This window comes from Aptenodytes forsteri, unplaced genomic scaffold (genome assembly GCF_000699145.1).
Source record: "Aptenodytes forsteri isolate BGI_AS27 unplaced genomic scaffold, ASM69914v1 Scaffold20, whole genome shotgun sequence".
Lineage (NCBI taxonomy): Eukaryota > Metazoa > Chordata > Aves > Sphenisciformes > Spheniscidae > Aptenodytes > Aptenodytes forsteri.
The window spans coordinates 1,216,007-1,237,665 of record NW_008795523.1 but is presented as its reverse complement, the minus strand read 5'-3'; positions in this window follow the sequence as shown (position 1 = coordinate 1,237,665).

Sequence of the window (21,659 nt, the reverse complement as noted above, 5' to 3'; positions counted from 1 at the left end):
TAATTTTGTTTCTGCTTTAAAAAAATACAATTTGGATTTTTTTTTCCTTTTTTAACTTTGATATTTTAATTTAGTAGAGTGAAACTAGCTTTCTCCTTTGAAGGTATTGATTGTGCATTATGATTAATTTACTAGAAAAATTTGAAGTATGTTACTTCTAGCATAACTTACAGCTTACTTTTTGTAAGGCCTGCACGTGCATTTTAATACCTCGCTATGCAGTTTATGATGTGCAATTGATAGAATGATAGCTAGATAGATTTGCGAAATAAAAGTAACGTCAAATTCATGATCTAGAGGAATCAAACATGTATGCATTTTTATCATTTTATTGAAGATTTAATTCCTTATTAATAAGAAAAGTTCTTATAGCTAGCAGCTAGTACAATATATTGCCTTCCTGAAAAAAAAAACATAGAACACCAGTTTAAAATTATCTAATTGTACAGACACTTTTATCCATCTTTTAAACTAGAGCTCCTAGAGTAGTAAGCCAGTTTTTTATCTGGGTCCTCAAATTAATGGTCCATGTTAAAGGATGTATCATGAAAATCAGGTTTAAAATTGCATCATTTTGACGAAAAGACCACTTAAAAATGGAGTCCTCCATGCCCTTGTTTACTGTTGAGATGATCACTTGAAAGGATCAATTTCCATATTATTACTTGGTGTTCCACCTGGAAGTTTTATAAAACAGCAATGGCTAACAATGGAAACGAAAAATTTCTGTAAAAGAAAGAAAAATACACAGCACTGGCCAAAACTCCATATGAACATCATCCAGAGTATGAAAGGTAAGCATCTGTCTTCTCACTGGAGCTAAACAGGGAGCTGCCAAGAAAACTTCCAAAATCTGGATCTCACTGCCCAGGGAGTTTCTCAGTTGATATTGGTCATTTACAAATCAGTTACATTACAGATAAAAGCCTTATAGGCTAGAAATTTCCTAACTTGCAACTACTTTCATAGGCCTTTAGTTATAACCTGAAGAAATGCAAAGCAAATTCATTCACCATGCTCATTTATTCTTTATCCACTTCATATTATAACTTCCAATAATGGTACTTGTGCAACTCAGATCTGTTTACTGTCAGTGCAGTAAATTAATGGAGATCATTTGAAAATATCACTGTGTATGTGTTTAGAAAGGACATGCATTCAGTTCATTTAAATTTTGGCCTCCAGGCTTACAATTTTGAAGTCAACTTTTAAAAAATGGGGTGGGAGAAAAGTTAATAGAAAATCTACATTTAGCAGTGTTCCTGAGATACATATCTCTGCTTAATTTTAGCTTAAAAAATGCTAAATGCTGCTTTTTTTAGTAGAAACAGCTTACAAAGTTAAAGGGTCAAATTATCATGCTCTTGCTGCCACAGACAGGAAAACTGGTTTGAGGGACAGAAGGAAGCATGAAGATCTTCAGGAAGTCAGAGTAACTAATGAAAGGCAAGTCTGGTGCCTGCTGTGAAACATGGTCTCCATTGACCCTAGGGACATCCAAAGAGAAGTGAAATAGGCAGAGAAAACTTTGTTTGACAGGGCCCCAGTCTTGCATATTGATTTCAAAATGATGCAAATTAGTACATAGTAGTGATTTGTCGTGATAGAAATATAGGCCTAAATGAATCAAAAAGCATGAGAAAAGACAGATAAGACAGGCAGAAAAGAGAGACAGACAAAGGCAAAGGGAAAGGAAAGAGTGTGCAGAAATCACAAAAATTGAGGGAAATATGTTTGTACATATACTTTAGGCTTTATTTGTTGTAAAACGAAAAAGTATGTTACATTAATTCTCAAAATTGGAACCACAAAGAACATAGAAAAAGCATTAAGAATTAAATACATTTAATTAAAAGATATAAAATTAGAGATGGGTAACTAAGGGAACAAAGTCCCAGTGTAAGCATTTCATAAAATATAATGGGTTTATGGTTCATGAATGTTTTCTGGGATGAATATTCTTGCCATACTCTAGTGCTATCTACATTTTAGCAGTTCTTTGGGATAATATACATGACCAGCATGCTGAATGGTTAAGGGAAAACACATTGGTAGTCACACTTTTCCATAATGTACTATTTTTTCAGGATGCAGGAGTAAGTTACCCTATTGCCTTTCTATTCTACTCTGCACCAGGTGGAAGCAGAGATCTTTATTTACTATCTGTGCAAAGTGAATGAACTAATATGAAATACTAGCCAAAAAAAAGGAGAGAGGGGTTGTACAACTGGCTGAACACAAACTGAATGTAGCTAGATGCAGTAAAATACTTACTTGACAACTGGCTCCATTTTCAAGCTAGATAAATTCTGAACAACATATTTACTGACACCAGAAATGTGATTACTACAGTGGGAGAAATTCTGCTTCAGTCTTATATATTTAAATAGCAAATAAATAGCTCTGCAATGAAAGCCAGAAGCAAGAAAAGAGAAAATAAGTCACTTCTATGGATTTTTTAAAGTATTAGACTCCCTTATTATGGGAGTTTCTGCAGCAGTTGTGACTACTGCACTAAGTGAACTGTATAGTTTATAATCTGAAGTTGCTGTGAACCGTTCTTCAACAGAAGAGAAGAGAAATGAATTGTGGTAAACAGGGGAAGAGATTAGAAATAACTGTTAGAAAGCCAACCATGAGGCAAAATGCCTTTGTGAGGACGTTAATGTTTGATACACCTTTTGCTGCTGGGCAATGTATTGTACTTCATAAAAATACTTTGACCTAGTAGGTTTTAGCTTATATGCTCCTATCCTTCAGCTCTCAGCAAGCATTAAAGCATATAATTAAGCAAGAGCTCCCTTGCTTCAATCCAGGATAAAGGAAGAAACTGTTTGAAAACAGGAGATCGAATTATGTCAATAACAGAGGGGGGACCTGAAGGTTTGAGTTGCTGAAAGCTGTCAAATATATTTATTTGGAAGTAAGAATGTTTCTTCATGAGCTAGTCTGCTTCATAGCAATCAACAGTGCACTCCTTGTTCACTTGCAATGAAAAGGTCCTGATAACACATCTTCATGGGCTTGTCTGTGCTCCTTATTTTTAGTCACTTCATGATTGTTGGAAACATTCATGTTAAACACACAAAATGTTTTCAGGACTAGGTCTCATCTAAATCCTTTAGAAATTACCAAAACAATTCTTTTGACTTAAGTAAATTCAGGATCATACCTTTCAGTCTAAGATTTAAGATTTTCACCTTAAAGTAATTTCTGAACAGATGTATACAAGGTGGTTTAGCCAGGAAAACAGTACATTTGTGAACAATGTGATGAGAAGGAATATTATAGGCATTATGTATGCTCATGTTCTGTAGGTGCTAGAGAAGAGCTGAATTCAAGAAGTGATTTAATAGTGTGAAGTACTTAAAAGAACTTGTCCTTCCTAATGCATCATTATAAAATACTAGGCTGTTAAGTAGTATGACTATGCATGCATGTTGTTCAGGCTAGATTTACAAGGGCTGCATACAAGTCTCTGCTCAAATTGCCTTTAAGATGCTAATGAAATTGTCTGAAGATCTACCTTCCGCTTGTGAATATCTGAGCCTCTAAACTGCCTAAGTCTCCACTGGCAGATTTTGCCACGTGCCTAAATACTTGTTAATGGGAGTATGCACAACTGCCTCTGACACTGCTGAGCAGACGAGGCAGCTCTGTACAGCCTTGCTTTTTATAGCAGTTATATTACAATAGCTTTTTTTTTTTTTTTTTTTGTTCTCTAATGATTGAATTAGGCTTAATGAGGTTATTGTCCAATAAATGGCCCAAACGCTCTTGGGATTGCAAGTTAATAAACATTGGTATAGTTACAGTTTTACAGGATAGCTATGTGGAAGAATCATATAATGTTACATTAAGACCATTAAGCACAAGAAGCCAAACACCTGAGGGATGAATTCAGCAACCATAAAGAGAAAGGAGATGCAGCTAGACCTATAACCATGACCTATCTCATTATATTCATATCATCGTTGCCATCTGATTTTATAATTGTTATTATAAAACTGTGTAGAAGGCAAAACCTCTTCATTTCTAGCACACATTGTAAAATCTGTTATGTTAATTGCAGATTATAATGACTTTCCTGCCATGATTTTTATTTGGTTTGCCTGTACTACCACAGTGGACTTCTACATAGATATTGGGCTAAATTCAGCAGTGTTTTCTAGTCCACACAAATTTACTGACTTTACAGGAACTATATTAGATGCGACTCAGTACAAAATATATACCACTATGTGTATAAAACCTAGAAGCTTCAGAGCCATTTATTGAGGCCATTTTAAAAATGGCCACAAAAGGATTAAAATGGAAATTAATAATTAATTTCCAAAGGTGGTGTGGTCAAAATTAAAAGTAACATTTGTACTTTTGAGTTGAAATAATAAAAATGAATACATAGTATATCACAACCCTAGCTTATTAAAATATTTTCTCACATTTTCAGCACATTCGATTATCTTATAGCTATTTCATTTGATGCAGCAAAATATTTAGACATATGTGTCCATTCCAGAACATGAGGAATCTGTACATGTATTCAGAGCTTGGAGGACTAAGGGCTTGTGTCTCCACCACTCTATACCTAAGTCCTCAAATTTAGTTGTTTTTTTCAGTTCAGCTGATGTTTCCAAAGACATGCCCCTAGGGGTAGTACTAAAACAAGTTCTGACAGGAAGCATAGAAAAATGAAATACTCATCCATTATTTTAATACATTGCATTCATATGACACGATTGCCTTAAATATACATGACTGAATGAGGATTTTTTGTAAGGATCTGAATATTAATCTCTTATTTTCAGTTTTTTGAGTATTTGCAGTAAGCCAATTTGTTAAATTCCTTATATTTAATGTACTTTATTTTTATTAAGTCCTCTTCCTTCTATGCTGGTCTTGGGGTTTCTAAATTCAATATTTAGGGCTTGATTCAATTGCCTAAACATAGGGGCTTGAAGTTATCCTATGTAGTTTCCTCTGCCAGTCCAGAAAAACATGTCTCTGCCCATCCTGTGTGGCATCAGCCAGCCCCTTTGTGGACTTCTGAGATGTCCTCAGCCTCTCAAATGGCAGTAGAGTCTTATTTTTAAGCAACTGTATTGAGCTTGGAGTGAAATTTACATTTTGTATTTTTATGCATCTAAGTCTAAGGTAACAGTTTAGTTCATTTTACCGTCAGTAATGGAAAGATAGGGCCGCCTTCTCATATTAGGAATCCAAAACAGATGGAAGAAATTGTATATTCAACATATCTATCTCTCACCGTTGGCTATTCAAGGAGCCTGAAAGTATATCTCAGAGTATGCACGGAATAAATTTGACCAGACAGACATGTACATCTGAGCAGTTCAATAACAGTTTAGTTCATTTTACCGTCAGTAATGGAAAGATAGGGCCGCCTTCTCATATTAGGAATCCAAAACAGATGGAAGAAATTGTATATTCAACATATCTATCTCTCACCGTTGGCTATTCAAGGAGCCTGAAAGTATATCTCAGAGTATGCACGGAATAAATTTGACCAGACAGACATGTACATCTGAGCAGTTCAACTGATAGTACCTTTACTGCTGATGAGAAGGCATAGGATCTTTGAGGATGCAGATAGTCACATCCTGATTTAGATAGCCATAGCTGGTGAAAGGATTCATTGTTTGTATAATTGTATTAAATATAAAGAGAATCAATTGCAATTTTTTTAGTTGTCAATTTTGTGTTGCAGAAGACTAACTTCAGTTGATATGAATCCTAGCTGAAGTGTCTAAATTTTAGATGGCTTAAGTAAGTTGTAGCAGTTCCCACCATAAGACAGATTATCTCTATTTTTGGTAGCGGCAAGCTCATTAAGCCATTAGGAGAGAATGTTGATAATGGGATTATTAAATTCTACAGTGATCTACAGATTTAGACATTCTCCCAGTTTGCTCAAGATCAAGTCTAATGATCTTTCAGTATGTATACCAGTAATGGAAAATCAAGGGATTTTTATCATAATCAATGATTATGTAGTATTTCATCCTAAGCAGATCTCTTTAAAGGAGACTGGAGACCGGTCATAGATTGTAATGCTACAACACTACCACCTAAAGAGAAATAAAATCCTAACTCTAGATATTATTTAACAAGCATTTGTACAAAAAAATATCTATAACACTTTCCTTATTAACATTCCAATGGGTAAAAATAGAAGAAAGTATACAAATTTGAAAGTACCAAAGAAACTCATGTTCTGCAGCTCTGAACTTTTTAAGGCATTATTAAAATGTCATATTTTTATTCATAACTGCTAAATTTGTCATGTTTGCATTTCAAATCCTTGTCTTTCATACTTCCATTAATTTTGAAGGAAGCATAAAGATATTAACTCAGAGTCAACAGTGTTAAAAGAAGGAAGAGAAGAAAAAAGAGAAAGAATCAATCCCAAACATTTCCTATTTTTTTTTTTTTTTTTGAGGGGGAGGGAGGATATGGGCCTACATAGTTCTTCTGTATTCCAAATCACTTACCCTGCTTGTTATAACTTACTGGCCACAAGATTACTGACTGATTAGCCCACAGCTACCAACTAAATTAAGGTGATTGTTATGGTTTAACCCCGGTAGGCAGCTAAACCCCACACAGCCTCTCACTTCCCACCAGTGGGATGGGGAAGGGAATCAGAAGGGCAAAAGTGCAAAACTGAATGGGTTGAGATAAAGACAGCTTAATAGGTAAAGCAAAAGCTGTGTGCACAAGCAAAGCAAAACAAGGAATTCATTCACTCCTTCCCATCGGCAGGCAGGTGTTCAGCCATCCCCAGGAAAGCAGGGCTCCATCATGTGTAAAGGCTACTTGGGAAGACAAATGCCATCACTCTGAATGTCCCCCTCAACTTCTTCCTTCTTCCCCCCAGCTTTATATGCTGAGCATGATGTCATATGGTCTGGGATATCCCTTTGGTCAGTTGGGGTCAGCTGTCCCAGCTGTGTCCCCTCCCAACTTCTTGTGCACCCCCAGCCTACTTGCTGAAGGGACAGTGTGAGAAGCAGAAAAAAAGTCCTTGATGCTGTGCAAGCACTGCTCAGCAAGAACTAAAACATGGGTGTGTTAACAACACTGTTTTGGTGACAAATCCAAAACATAGCACCATACCAGCTACTATGAAGAAAATTAAGTTTATCCAAGCCAACACCACTGCAGTGATTTTAGAATTGTGTCAAATATACCTGGGATGCCTAATAATTGTCTACATACAGCTTTGTAAAGTTTGACTGAGCTTATACTCTGTGTCTTGCATAGACTGAAAATGAACTTGTTTAAGGTAACAAGCAATGCTGATTTTTTTTACAACAATTTTATCTTTTTAGTGCAACAAATTGGTATAATAATTAAAAAGATATTTAATTTTGACTCATCTTTCCTTGTGATGCATCACATAATATTACAGGGGCAAATCTGAATTTTTCTTATGTCAAAGAAAATGGTAAATTTTCACAGATACTTTCAAACTGGAATTCACATTTGCTTGCACTGAAGTGTGGTTTTATCTGTCTGCATTGTGAGAAAGGAAATACCAAGTTTTCCTTTGGTTATCTACAGTATCTGAACCAGCACTGATAATTTTTTATTCCACTACAGTGGTAGGTTTTCTGATCTGGAAATTTATTTTGAGCTACTAACTATAAAACATTATTATGATTTACATCACAACTAGAAATGATCGATACAGGATTGGACTGCCAGGCCTCATTGCTTAATTAAGTTCTGTCAGGGGCTTTTCAACACTAAAATTATCTTACCTCACACTTCAAAAGAAGTTGACACTGGGGAAACAGGAACAACTACATAAATTGTCCAAATAAGTATTTCCCAATATGTTTTTTTAATTCTATATTTTTAAGGGAAAAGATATTATTCTATTAAAGCCAATGTTCTTTGTGACATTGATGTCCATGAGAATGGGACTGGGCTCAGAAATGAGTCATGGCAAACAATGTATGAGACTATTAAGCCCAGTTATGTCACAAATGTAACGAAAGTAAGTTCTGTGTGAAAGTGTGTCTTAATTTCAATATCTTTATTTTAAAATTACAGATGTTTCAGGAATAGGAATGTCCACAGGAAATGCAGCTTGGAAGAATAATAAAGAAGGCTGCACAATGACTTGATCCAGGGTAATAACAGGAGATGGACTTATTGATTCTAATTGACAATGGAGAACTGAAGATGGAAGCTAAACTAAATAGTTATGGAATCATTGCTAACGGGTGCACTGTGGAACTTGTAAATAGGAAAAAAAAAGCTTTTATTTAATATATGGAGTTTTATTATGGGGAAAAACCTTTAAAAGTTAAATTAAAAAATAACTATGAATAAGACTATGTTTCTAAATAGATTAAATGAAATAAAGACTTGTATAAATTTCACTCTTAATACTATTATTATTTGATTCTAACAGTTAACTGGTACGTTTGAAAATAATTAAATTTATTTTCATTTTATTTTTAGTACCATAGTGTATGTTAAATTTGAAAGTACTTGACATACATACATAAATTTACATAGTACCACTGATAAGTAGGCCACTCTGGACGTGATTTGGAATGTGATGGGACATAGAAATAAACTTGTTTCACAGTGTCTTGAGGGGAAAACCTCACATATTTCAACAAGGGCACATAGGAACTATAACCTTTATACTTTATTTTTTTGAAAGTTAGGTATCATATGTAAGCTAGTTTTCAGCTAGCTAAACATCTAGCTTTAACTAGTTTTCTAGGATAAAAGTGAGATCAATCTCATCCTTAAAGTACATACAGGACTGACAACAGGAATATGATCCATAACACCTCAGCTAACATACTCACACAATGAACTACAGATCTTAGGCTGTGTTGCCAGTTTCTGATAATCTGAACCTTTGTTTTCAAGAATCTCATTTACAGCTGCGCACTCCTAATCAAAGAGGTCTGTAACTGGCTTCTCCACAAGTGAAAAAAAGCAGCCAGAGAAGAGTCGAAAGAAAGTGCAGAAGGCTCTCTGTACCGGTGGACAGGCTCTCCTCAAAGCCTTGGAAAGCAGACAGTACACCACCACTCTGGCAGGATATTTCTGAAAGCAGAAATGTAAAATTGTCTTCTGAGATGCTGGGCAAGGAAGCCAGCTTGCTGGAGAATTGAGTGTGTACTACAACTTGTATTTGAAACATAGAACTCTGTTCTTTTTTTTTTTTTTCTGAACACTAGTCATTAATGGTCAATTAATGGTCAGATTCTGTCTCACACCAGATACAAATGTTGTGGAGTTCTTTCCAGAGTATTATTAAATAAGCCTGTTGTCTGTCGGGGACTCCGGCCAAAATGCATTAATAAAGGAAATGAACAGGCTATCCACAGATCAGAGAGCAATTAAAGTTTTCAGTTTACATGGAAAGATTTTGTGGTCACAGTTCTCTATCACAGACATTCAAACATCAGCAAACAAGGATTGTTTATGTCCTCAGCATGAGAACATCTGAAGCTCATAAATAGTTTTATAGGAGCTAGTTCAGAGTTTCATTCTAGTGCTGTAATTTGAAGTCATTCGCATTTCTTTTACTCTCACTCTTCATTTTATCCTGTTTGAGCCAGATTCCGTCAACCTTATTCAGAATGAGCAGTAATTTACATTACATTGCAAATCATCCCAGTGATATCACTACACCACTCAATGAATAAAAAACATGAACCATGGACAAAGGAGTCTTGCTGTACCCAATATGTACTTGATATTTTGATATAGTTGGTATATATGTTACATGTAATATTTCTTTCTATGAAGGATATGGGAGGACCAGTTTATAGTTTTGGACCAGTTTTGCATTTTTATCCTTGTGTGTGTAATATAACTGGTCTTGAAGTAGCAACAAAGCCCTGGAGCTCCCCACAACTCTCCAGGCAGTGGAGGTCTTCATTCTCTTTTGAAGATAGTTGTCCTCATGATGTGAACAGTTGTTCTGCAGAGCAAGCTGAAGTGATACTCTCTAGACTGCTGCTGTATCACATATTCAAAAGGAAAGTAACAATTTTTAAAGACCTTTACAGTTAGAAATATCAGAGTGCCAGGCCCTTACATGGAGGAGCATACAGTCTTTACACATGGCCAGTAGTAGTTAAGATATAAAGTTTTGTAGTTTATATATTTTATTCTATGTGTTTCTGCTTATTTTATTGTTATAGCTAATCAAGTGGTAATCATTTGAAGACATTGCAACCAGCTAAGCACTGTCTGCGGTTCTCTTGGCAGGACTATTCAGGCTTTCTTTTTATTATGCTATGAGTGTGACAAAGAAAACTTACTGAGGACCTTGGGGCTGACCTTTACTTGGGATTGATTTTAAAAATGAGTTAGGCAATTAGAAATGCATATTATTTTGTTCTGAAATCATACTTTGATATTCAATATTGTTATTATTTTATGTAAATATACTACAATAGCAAGGAACCTTTGTAAGTTTTGACATGATTAGCGCCAAGGTTGATTTTATAATGAGAGAAGACTCTAAAATCAAGGGCCAGAATCTTGGGTATAAGCCTTCTTTGTCAAATGTAATTCCTCCATTAACAATATTTCTGCTTTTCCAAGTAACCCATGGCAGACTTTATATTTTCCCTGGGACTCAAAAGGACTGGATCACTATGACAGCAGAGAAGTGTGTCTTCTCTAGTAATCAGGACATTTGAACCCATTGTTCATCTGTATGATGAGACATCCACAAAATTCACTTTATTTTCTTTCATTTGGTGATGAACCTTAAAAGAGAGAGAAAAAGACAGTGAGAGAGAAAAAGAGAGAGAGATTGAAAATATACATGCCCTGGTTAATTCCTCTAGGAGACAGATGCAGTTCTTATAATTCTGGGGCTAAATTCCTCTCTACCAATAAGAGTTTAAATTATCCAGTTGGTTATTTTAAATTGTTTTTCTGCACTGGGGGAAACTGAGAGATTGGAATTTTTTATTCAATTCCTTATTAACTTAGAAGTAGCAAACCAGGTGTGTGGAACTTGCAGAAAGTAAATTACAGTACTAGAGGCATAAATGAGCTCTGAAATGTAGCATAAGTCAGCACTTGCTCATTCAAAAGCATCTAGGAACTCTGAGGCAGGTATATTCAAAAGCACTGGCGCTATAGGCTTTTTGCCTGATATTTACCTCCTGATGTAGGAGTTAAATCTTCTCAATCTTAAGGAAAAGTTTTTTACACATAAATAGTCTTCCTACCGTATCTATATGTATAATGTATATGACAAATAACTAAGTAGGCTAGACCTATTTAGCCCATAAAAAAGAAGTCTGAGGGTTCTGATGGCTCTGGTCTTTAAAATCAGAAGAGCCTCAGACAATAGAAATAGGGAACAATCATTCATTGTCTGATGACAGTGAACATCTAGCCTGAATGGTGGAGGAACCAAATGAAATAAAAAGGTGCCAGGTCTAAAACAAATAAAAAAGAACAATAAAAGCATTTCCACAAGACATGAATACTCATAAGTTTGCGTGAGTACAAAAATCAAGGAGGTTTGCAGCAGAGTTTAAGTGTTTTAGAGTATTAGCTTCTACAAATGTTTGATAACATCCGAGTTTTTTATTTAAGAGAGAGCAAATAACCTACCACATAACAGAAATAAATATCTAAATCTGAGAAACCCTCATAGAGAATACTAAAGTACAAGGTAGCCCCATATCTGTGAAATTTTTAATGTCATTCTTTTTTTGGAGAAGGAAAGGAAGAAACAGAAAAATATTCTAAGAATATTTTGTTCTAGATTTAATACACAATTCTAAAAGTTTGTCTTTATGTAACTGACTTTATTTTTTTTATTATTTTCCTTAAGTAGTTACTTGGAATGGTTGTGAGCATGTTATACACAAGGTAGCCCCATATCTGTGAAATTTTTAATGTCATTCTTTTTTTGGAGAAGGAAAGGAAGAAACAGAAAAATATTCTAAGAATATTTTGTTCTAGATTTAATACACAATTCTAAAAGTTTGTCTTTATGTAACTGACTTTATTTTTTTTATTATTTTCCTTAAGTAGTTACTTGGAATGGTTGTGAGCATGTTATACAATTACGGTATATTTTCCTCTAACTCATTTTTCTACAGTAAAAATAGTAGGAGGAAAGAGCTGAGCATAACAGTAACATTAATTTAAGATTATTTTAAAAAAACCAAAACTTGACCTTTAATAAAAACATTAAAATTAAATTTAAGAAAACAAGCATCATGTTGGGATGGAGTAAGTGAAAAACTAGAAACGAATATGTGAAAAACAATGGGCATAGCTACTCTTTGAAAAAACTGTTTGGAAATGTGGAAAACCAGAATATTACAGAAAAAAATTCTAAACATTAAATTAATTTTTATTGTGTTTTTTTTTTTCCTGTTTTTTCCCCCCCTACCCCTATGCAAAGTATTTCTTATGGCTTTTCTTTCCCTTGAGAAAACTCAGAAATTTGAAAGGCATCCCATACCTACAGAAAAGAAGAGACTTGAACAAGATGTCTAACAGTATTGAGTAAAAATAGTTCCTAGCACAGAAGAATGTGATTCCAGAGAAAAACCAGAAAAAGAAAAGGAAAAGTTGAAAGTAAGAATGCTCTTCCACTCATGAAACAAGAACATTTTTGTGAGATGCTGACTGCAACTTCATATCTCAGCTATTAAAAAGAAAAATCACAAAACAGTCAAAATAAATACTGCTATCAAGAGGGACATAAAATAATTGCAATCAAGTGGCCAGAAATGTCTAAGTATTTAACATAGGTGCCTCACCTGAACTATCCTACATTAGCTTAAAAAAACCAAACCAAAACAGTTAAATGTCTGAGATAAACAATTATGTCAAAGACTGGTAAGAGAAAATGATATGCATTGTATATCCTCAAACTAGTTTAAGTCACAGTCTTTTGTCCAAGATAATTGGATGCATCATTATCATTCTTGCTTGCAAAAAGATACATATAAATCGGAAATAATGTGACGAATCATCTGCTCGTGAATATCAACGTAACTCTATTGACTGAAATGGAGATGTATTGAATTCAGTTAACTGCATGTTCTGGTTTATACCAGCTGAGGAGCTGGGACAATTTATATTTGTGTTTTCACTAATATATCCTCAGTATTATTACTGCATTAATAGTATTATCTCTGAGGCCACCGGTTTGGATTAAATGGTAGAGAGCAATAAATAGCACTTGAATATTGTGCATATTACAGAAAACAGTCATTTTACTACAAAATTTCATGGGATGTTAATCATTCAATAATTCATGGCAATCATTTCTTCCTTGTAGCATATTTCACATTCTATTGGAATTCTCAAGGAGTACAATACACGGGCAGAAAAATCCCACATGGAATTTCAAACATAAAGAAAAAAATAAATCTAGATAAAATACTTGATGACAACTTTAACAGACAAATAATAAGGATCTAATGACAGATACAGTAACAATATTGTACAGCAAAAATTCAAGAGTGAAGTGATCTTAAACATCTGATTGTGATCTGATTTTACTAGAAATTGTGTGTTGGCATCTTTTACTTCAAACACTTAAACTGGTTGTTCAGTTTAAATGTATCAGTTCCTGCAGACAAAGATTTAGAACAACTAAGTTAAAGAGCAATCAGGTTTTTAATCTGGGTATGCTGAATTGCCTCCTGGAATACTAGCACAATAATAAAAAGAGCCTGAAAGTCATACAACTAAAGAAATACTCTACCTAGTGCCAGGCACTTCACCCCACCAAGGGGGCTATGGTCTCCAGACTTACTAATTTTCTATGGCTCTACATCTGTGCAGAAAAAAAAAGAAACCCATTTTGTGGGTTTCTACCTGTGGTATGTAAACCTGAAACCATAGTGCACCTCAGCAGGCAAGCCTGCAAGTAACCTGGATCATCCTCTGTGAGAACAGAAGCAGACTATTTGGATGCGGAGTTTAGGTGGTGCTAGGTTGTAAACTACTTTAATCACATACATACAAATCTGAGCTTTATTGTGTATTTATATATAAAAAAAAAAGTCTCTGAAACATTGTTAGTGTTTTACAGATAAACTATTAGTCACAAACATGAAACCATTAAGACTTCACTTGAGTGGGTTGAGTCCTATTGTGTTTAATTTTTCTCCTGTTTGCAGGGTCATTCTCAGGTTTTCGTATAATGTTAGCCCCACAGGACATCTCAGGGTGTGAAGGGTGCACAAATTTTTTTGGGAGCTTCTGTCCCAGGAAAACTGTAGCCTCCAGACAATTCTGGCTCTGTGTTTGAAACACTTCAATTTACTTTTCTAGTAGCTTTGCAAACTGTATTTCAGGCAGCAGATTCTATCCTTTTAAATAAATGAACTGTTTGCATAAATGTGGAAAAAAAACAGAAGAAAAGCTACATTGTCCACAACTGAATTTTATATCATTAAAAAACCCCAAACAACAAACCAAACAAACCCAAACAAAAACAACCCTTAATGCAATGTCTTTGAGGATTTAGGGATGTTACAGGCACCAAGACAGGAAACTATTGAGGTCTTTCTGGTACTTTCATGTAACACTAAGTGAGCAATGTGTACATTTGAAAGATGTGAGGAGAAGAAAAAAGACAGAAAAGAGAGGAACATGTGAACACAGGAACACAAGTGTTCTGGTACTGATCAAATGAAAAAGTAACATCACTGAGAACTTGCTGTGTAGCCTGAAAGCGGCAATGCTAACCAGCAGGAACATTGGATAACTCCACTTCCTGCAGAGCAATACAACAGTGGAGAGTTTGTGGATCTCTTAGATCTTTATTAGTGACAAACCTTCATGAGCAAAGCACTTGCTGCTAACTTTGAGAAGGTAACAAGGACTTTGTCCGACAACTTTAGTGAGACTCTGCATGCAGAGCCTTAAACAATTTGCAAGATCAAGCACAGACTGTGACCTCAGTCAGAAGCTTTTAATGAAATCAATTTAGATGAAAAACAGAAGAACTTTGCTAAATGATTTTCACAGTATTTCTTTTGCTTCTGCTGCTTTCAACAAAAGCTTACAAAATGTTTTTATTTAGGTGAAAATTGTGTCATTAAAATCTTACCAAACATTTCCACTAAACACTTCATGACAGTTATTCAATATAGAGGTGGAAACAAGGCTGGTATACTGAAAGTGTCTGAGATCATTCCTTCATATTGAGCCAAATGGCACAAAACAGTCTCCATTCATGTGATTATCTTCTCTTACCCCAGAGATGAGTAACTGCATCCAATTATTGGAAATCATCTCTGGGGCATACTAGTGCTTCAGCTATGCCCAGGAAATGGTACAGCATTAGCTGGTCAAGGCCAAAACCACACCAAGGACTGCTCTAACTATTTGGAAATACAGATTTCCCGTGCTAAAGTCCCAGTGCCTAGGAACATTTTCTGTCACTTCATAATTTACTAGAAGATGTGTAGCCAGGGAGCCAAGGCATGCAGGAATATTGAAAGCCACAGTGGATCTCTGGTGATCTTAGATGAGAATTGTGCACATAAAGAGTTCTTCTTCGAACACAGGCTAACAGGCTGAATCTGCGCTACTGCTGCTGATTTCCAGAACTGACAGGTTTCAGAAGACAATTGGAAGAGAAAAAACCCTGAAGCTTTGTGTGTGTTTTACTAAATAGCTGCATTAAAGGAAAGCATTATTAACAGTATCACTGTTAATATTTTTATTAGTCAGTTTTAGATTTGATGTGATCAACAGTTTTGAAAAGAAAGAGAGAGAAAGGAAAAAGGGTAAGGTTTTTTTTATTATTATTTCATAAAATAGTTTAATTAGAAATTTAATTTAAATGTAAACTTTTATTTATTTCAGGAAACATTTCAACTTTTTTAAGAATCAGTTCTAGAGATGGGAGTGCTGCTCTTATTCTCTGGTTCTGGTTTCTTTCACACTAGCCAGAATGATTAGCCTTTCTTGAAGATGTGACCATTGCTGGGTGTCTCAGGTTGGGCATATAAATCAGTAGTCATTTTTCAAAGTACTAAGGAGATATTTTATTTAGGAAAATTGATGAAGAAAAACGATCGGAACTTTCCACAGATTAACTTGAGATGCTTTCATTTCACTTCAGATGGTGAAATGTTATTTCATAACATAACATCAATGTTATAGATGTTGATGAGTTCCTTCAGGAAGTACAAGTTGGTGGAATTTCAAGGTCATTAAATTGTGTACTAATATAGTACAGATGACTATATGTTCTAGAAGAAAATCTGCTTAACTTGAAACCAGGAAGGAAATAAAAACTCATATCAACAACTCATATCAACTTTTTGGTAAAAAGGAAAACATCGAGTGATCTCACCTGGAGTCATTACATATTCCCACAGAAATGAAAAGAAATATTGAAAAGCAAAATTACCTCTCTCATGTCTTGATGAGTATAAATCAAAATTATTGCCTCTTTTGTATTATGGTTCAAAGTGAAAGACTTTGAATGAGTTCTGAAGTTTTCCTTTCTTTAATAGAAGGGATAGGTCCCATAAACGTCATAGTGCCCTTGTCACATGATTTAGTTTCATATTTGGGGAAAGACATTGGAATTTTGTTACATTTGCAAATAGCTTAGCTGAAAAATATATGATCTATTCAAATAACAGGAAGTACCTTCTCATGGTTTAGTGAATATTGTTTAGTGTGGGGGGATAAAGACACTTCTTAATGATTACATTAGAAGTAACAGATATGTTCAGTCCAGCAAACATGGTTATAATTAGAAAATGAAGGCTGACACTGAAATTGATTCCTTTCATTTTGACTCATCCAGCTGTGATAACATCAATTGTAAAAGAAGGGAAACTCCACTCTCACTAGTTGGTACTTTTACTGATTCCTCTGCTATTTGTTCTCTTGGGGCTCTTCTGACCATTTTATTTTGATTTGGGGAATTGGAAGCATGTCCTCCGATGTTTCTTCTGCAACTGCTGTTTATCCTTCTGACTGTAAGCTTCTAGATGACAGGTGAAAGACAGTTTTTCTGTTTCATAAAAATTTCAAAATATAAAATTGGAATGAAGAGTCAAAATCTCTTTCATCCATTCAAAAGGGGAAAAAAACCCAACTCAATTGAGTGAATACATTTCCTTTTGGTAGATTCACAACCCTTCACATGTATTTTGGTTGTTTTAAATGATGCATACTAGGCTTAACATTCAAAATGAAAAGTCATGTTGAAGAGGAAAAACATTTTTGTAAACATATTGGCATCATATATATGCATAATAGGTTTTTTACTGAATATATATTTTAAACCATTAAATCCTCAAAAATACCTCTTTCAGAAAAAAAAGTAGGAACTACAATTTTAAATATCTTTATCCTTTTTAATGTTTGAAGAAAGATTTGCCAACTTAGTTGTAATATTGCCTTCAATTTTCTATTAAGTTTTAATCATAATGAACTATATTCTGTATTTATGTACTTTCTCATACTTTCTTCTCTCCCACTCTTTGAGTATAACTTCTGGAAGTCAGAAAGTCAAGGAGAGAGAGAGAGAAACGATAGGAGAAACTACGCAAACTGATCTTTCAACAGAACTGAAGATTAGGGATGCAAACAGCAGAGCTTTTTCCCTCCTTATGTCTCTCCCTCCAGTCTCCATCAGTCATTAATGCTTTTGAAGGAGTCTAATTAGCTGATCAGAGACCTACAGTTAAAGAAATGGAAACAGAGGGCACTTCAAAAGTTTCATTACAAAAAATTACAGCAGCTAGTTAGTCTCACCAGTCTACATTTGATCTGTGTGTAACAAAGTTGTATTTGATTAAATAAAAATGATAGAAATGGAACAAAAATGTAACTCCTGGAAGAAAGCAGAAGTGAATCTCCTGAAGGACTATCTTGACTGTAGAATTAGTTTTTGCTCAACTGAAGTATTCTGAAGGTATTCAGAATGACTTACAACTTTTCTGTGATATCTCCCTTTTTGTGTAATTTTCTACCTCAAATGGAAGAACTATATACTTCGTTCCAGCAATACAGTCAGTAAGGAGGTGGAATGGAGATGTGAGATTTTAGACATGGCAAGGTAGGTGCAGGAAACAACTAACTACTGGAAACCTAGCTAAACATAGTGTTGGGAAGCAATTTTGATAAATTCAGTGATATGCCAAAACTAGTAGATATTAATACCAGGTAGCTACAAAAGTATAGTGTATCTATGGATATACACATATATCTTCTAATCAATCATCATTTTTGTTGAGGGGACTATTAATGGCCCTAAAACTGGCTTGTATCTTTGACTATCTTGTACTAATAAAGCATTACCTAGGCAACTTGAAGGCTGTGAAGTCAAATAATGGTTTATAACAGGCATCCCCAAATGTACAAGACAATATCACAGGCCTTGAAAGTGCAGGCACAGAGTGATACTAGATGTCCCAGAGCTATAAACACTATTCAGAAATGGTCAATTACTATTTGCTAAAGGAATGCAGCCTTGGGAACAGAGTAGAACTACCTTTACAAATAACAGAGAGAACAATGAAAAGTATCCAGCATGTGTAAAACTTAGATATAACATGACATTCTGAGATAAAGAATGAAAAAAAAAAAAAAAGTGAAAAAAATAAGCTGGCTGTTAGCAAATGTGCCAATTGACCTCAAGGACACCCAACAACAGGGTAGAACAAGCCCCCATCATGAAAATTAATTTCAAAAGAAGTTGGGATGCTCGTGACTTGCCACAACAACACACTGAAAACATCAAGCATAACCTCAGAGAAGATGGTAGATATTAGAATGTTTATGTGTGTCAGCTTTAACTTTAACTTAATTTGGATGGGCTGTAATTGGACACTTTGGACTATAAGTGCTGGTACAATTCTAAACAGACTAATATTAATGCTTCGATTAGACTATTAAGACTTTAATTAGACTATCGGTAAATTCTTGTTTTAAAATATAAGGTGTGCTTCCCCTGCCCACAAAAATGCATGAGGTTTTTAATCTATTTGCTCACTGTTGACATATGATGGCAATTTGAATGCAAAAATAAGGTAGGGAAAAAAAAAAAGTAGCATCATATTGTTAAGAATGTGATCTTATTCTTTTTCTTTGTACAGCTTTTGAAATATTAAATAAAAGTCTGATTTTTAGACCCCATGTCAAGTATCTGTTTCATGCTTTAAAAATTGGAATTTTTTAAGATATTATTATAGAGCCAAATGTTTTCACTTACACTGCAGTAATGTTCAGGTTTTTCAACTGTACGTCTTTTCCTTTGACAGCTGATTTTGGCTTACTGTCCTTGTTTTTTACATGAATAGTTTGTCAGACCTTACATTAAAACCCTGCAAGAAATAACTGAAAACAAGGTACATCATAGAAAAAAGTTGGATGAAATTTCACATGATCTTTATAAAGACTGACTGTACTAATAGCTGTAGGTATTTGAGAAATTAGCGTATTTATACACCAAGTAAAAGTGGTAGGACTAATCTGCCTATTGTTCCGTAAAATGAGTGATATGGTCTTTTAATTAAATTTTTGAAGTTGGCAAGTGGTACAAAAAATTTAAGCTAGGTAAGGAACTACCTAAGAAAGATATAATGACATAAGGATTGGTTTCAGTACATCACTTGGACATAAGACTAGGACTCTACAGTACACACATTTGTAAGAGAGCTATGTTTGTACATAGATCCAGAGCTTGACTCAGTTATCTAAATATAGGAGTTTGATGATATCGGAGACCCTCTAGGGTATTTGACAACACCTGTCCATGACAGGATGAAAACTGTTAAAGACCCTCAGGACATCCACAACCTTCTGAACTGGCAGCTAAGATCAGAAGGCATGCATCAAAGCACCTCAAATACCATTACCAATGTGTGGACAACTGAGTCCAGCAGAAATTCTCCTGTGCCTGCAAGAGTTAAGATACCTTGCACACAATTTTGCACATGTACATGCCTCCATGTTTATGTAGACGCCTATGTGTGGGCAAATTCCTACTCATAAGTTTTGTTAGAATGGATACATAGCCTGAGTAAAGAATAGATCTAGATTTCATCAACTATTAATTTTAGCACCAATAAATGTTCAGACTGTGGTACAAGAAGTTAGAGGTTGTAATAAAAATTGTTGGTAATAATGTGTCACACTGTCAGTCGTGAGGAAGCTCTCTCTTTGTGGTTGATCTTTGGAGTCAAGTAATGGAAATAGAGGTAAATTTAACAGTGAAATATAAAAATTGGTTGTGCACTCTTTGGGAGTCTCATGGAGTCAGAGACAGCTCTACTAGTTTTTCTTTGTAACTCAAAGTCAATGGCCTATTAATAAGATGATCTCAAAGTGTAAAACTACAATTCTTATGTGGCTTGTGTATGTGGCTCCCAGGAAGAAGGAGCCTGACTATGATGACTGTCCCTCAGTTGATGGTTAAACACATGGGGGGCATTGCCAAAGTGTAAGGCTGATCTTTGCAGCTGGTTAACACAGAGGCTACTAACAATGATACTACTACCAGATGGAATGTGAAAACTGTCAGTAAGCTCTCAGTTCACTGAATTTCAGATTCACAGACAACAATGGCATTACAATCTTTGTGTTAATGTTAGCGAGTTCACATACATTGAGGACACCGGTCATCTTTCCGCATATGTATTAATTATGACAATGATTAACTGGTTGTTTCCCAACAGTGAAATGTCATAATTTTGGGACAAAGGAAAAAGAGTGTGTTTGTGGCATGGTGCAATCTGCATTTGGTCCTTTCATATTCAGTACGTGCCTCAAATGATTATGTGAACATGTACTAAGTGACTAGAAAGAAAGAGGCATCTCCGTTATGAACTAGGAACTTATCCATGAGAAAAGTCTGTAAAAGGAAAGTGACTGTGTGTGTGACTTTTCACAAGCCAATACCATTCCCACCAATACCATTCTTTAAAATATATAGCTTAGAAGGAAGTTGTCAAAGTATTCCTAGATTTGATAGCAAAAATGTTAATGCGCCAATATGATCTAGGTTGAACTATTGTATCCAGCTCTGACCATGTAAGTTTCCAGAAATATAAACTCACACTGCAAAAGTCCCTGAGAATGTCTATTCAGATCACCAGCATAATTTACATTCAATAATGAGCATAAATCCTAAAAGAATTTATTTGAACAATAAAAAAGTAAAAGAGAAATCTCAGTAAGGTTATGATTTCTTTCTATAAATACACCGAGGAAATAAAAACCAGAGAAGATGATCCACTGAAGCTTCAAAAAAACCCACCCCACAATATAGTCAGAAGAACAAATACATATGAATTTCTCTTGGATAAATTTGGGTTTCATCAAAGAAGAAAGTTTCTGAGCAGCTTTTTGGAAGAATGGGTGAAAAAGAGTTAGTTTAATGATAGAACTGGATAGATTTTTCTAATTACATTTTGTGACAAAAGAAGTTACTGGACTATGAAATCAGAGGGTTTCACCAGACCTATATTTCTACCTCCTAGAAAATATTAACTTCATTTCTATTTGTCAGTCAGAGAATCACATGGAAAAGTTCCCATCTGTAAGAAAAGGTAAAATTATCAAGGCATTATTACATTAGACATCCATTTTGACTCTGACAGAAGAGTCACATACCATCTTTTCCTGCTGCCATTGCA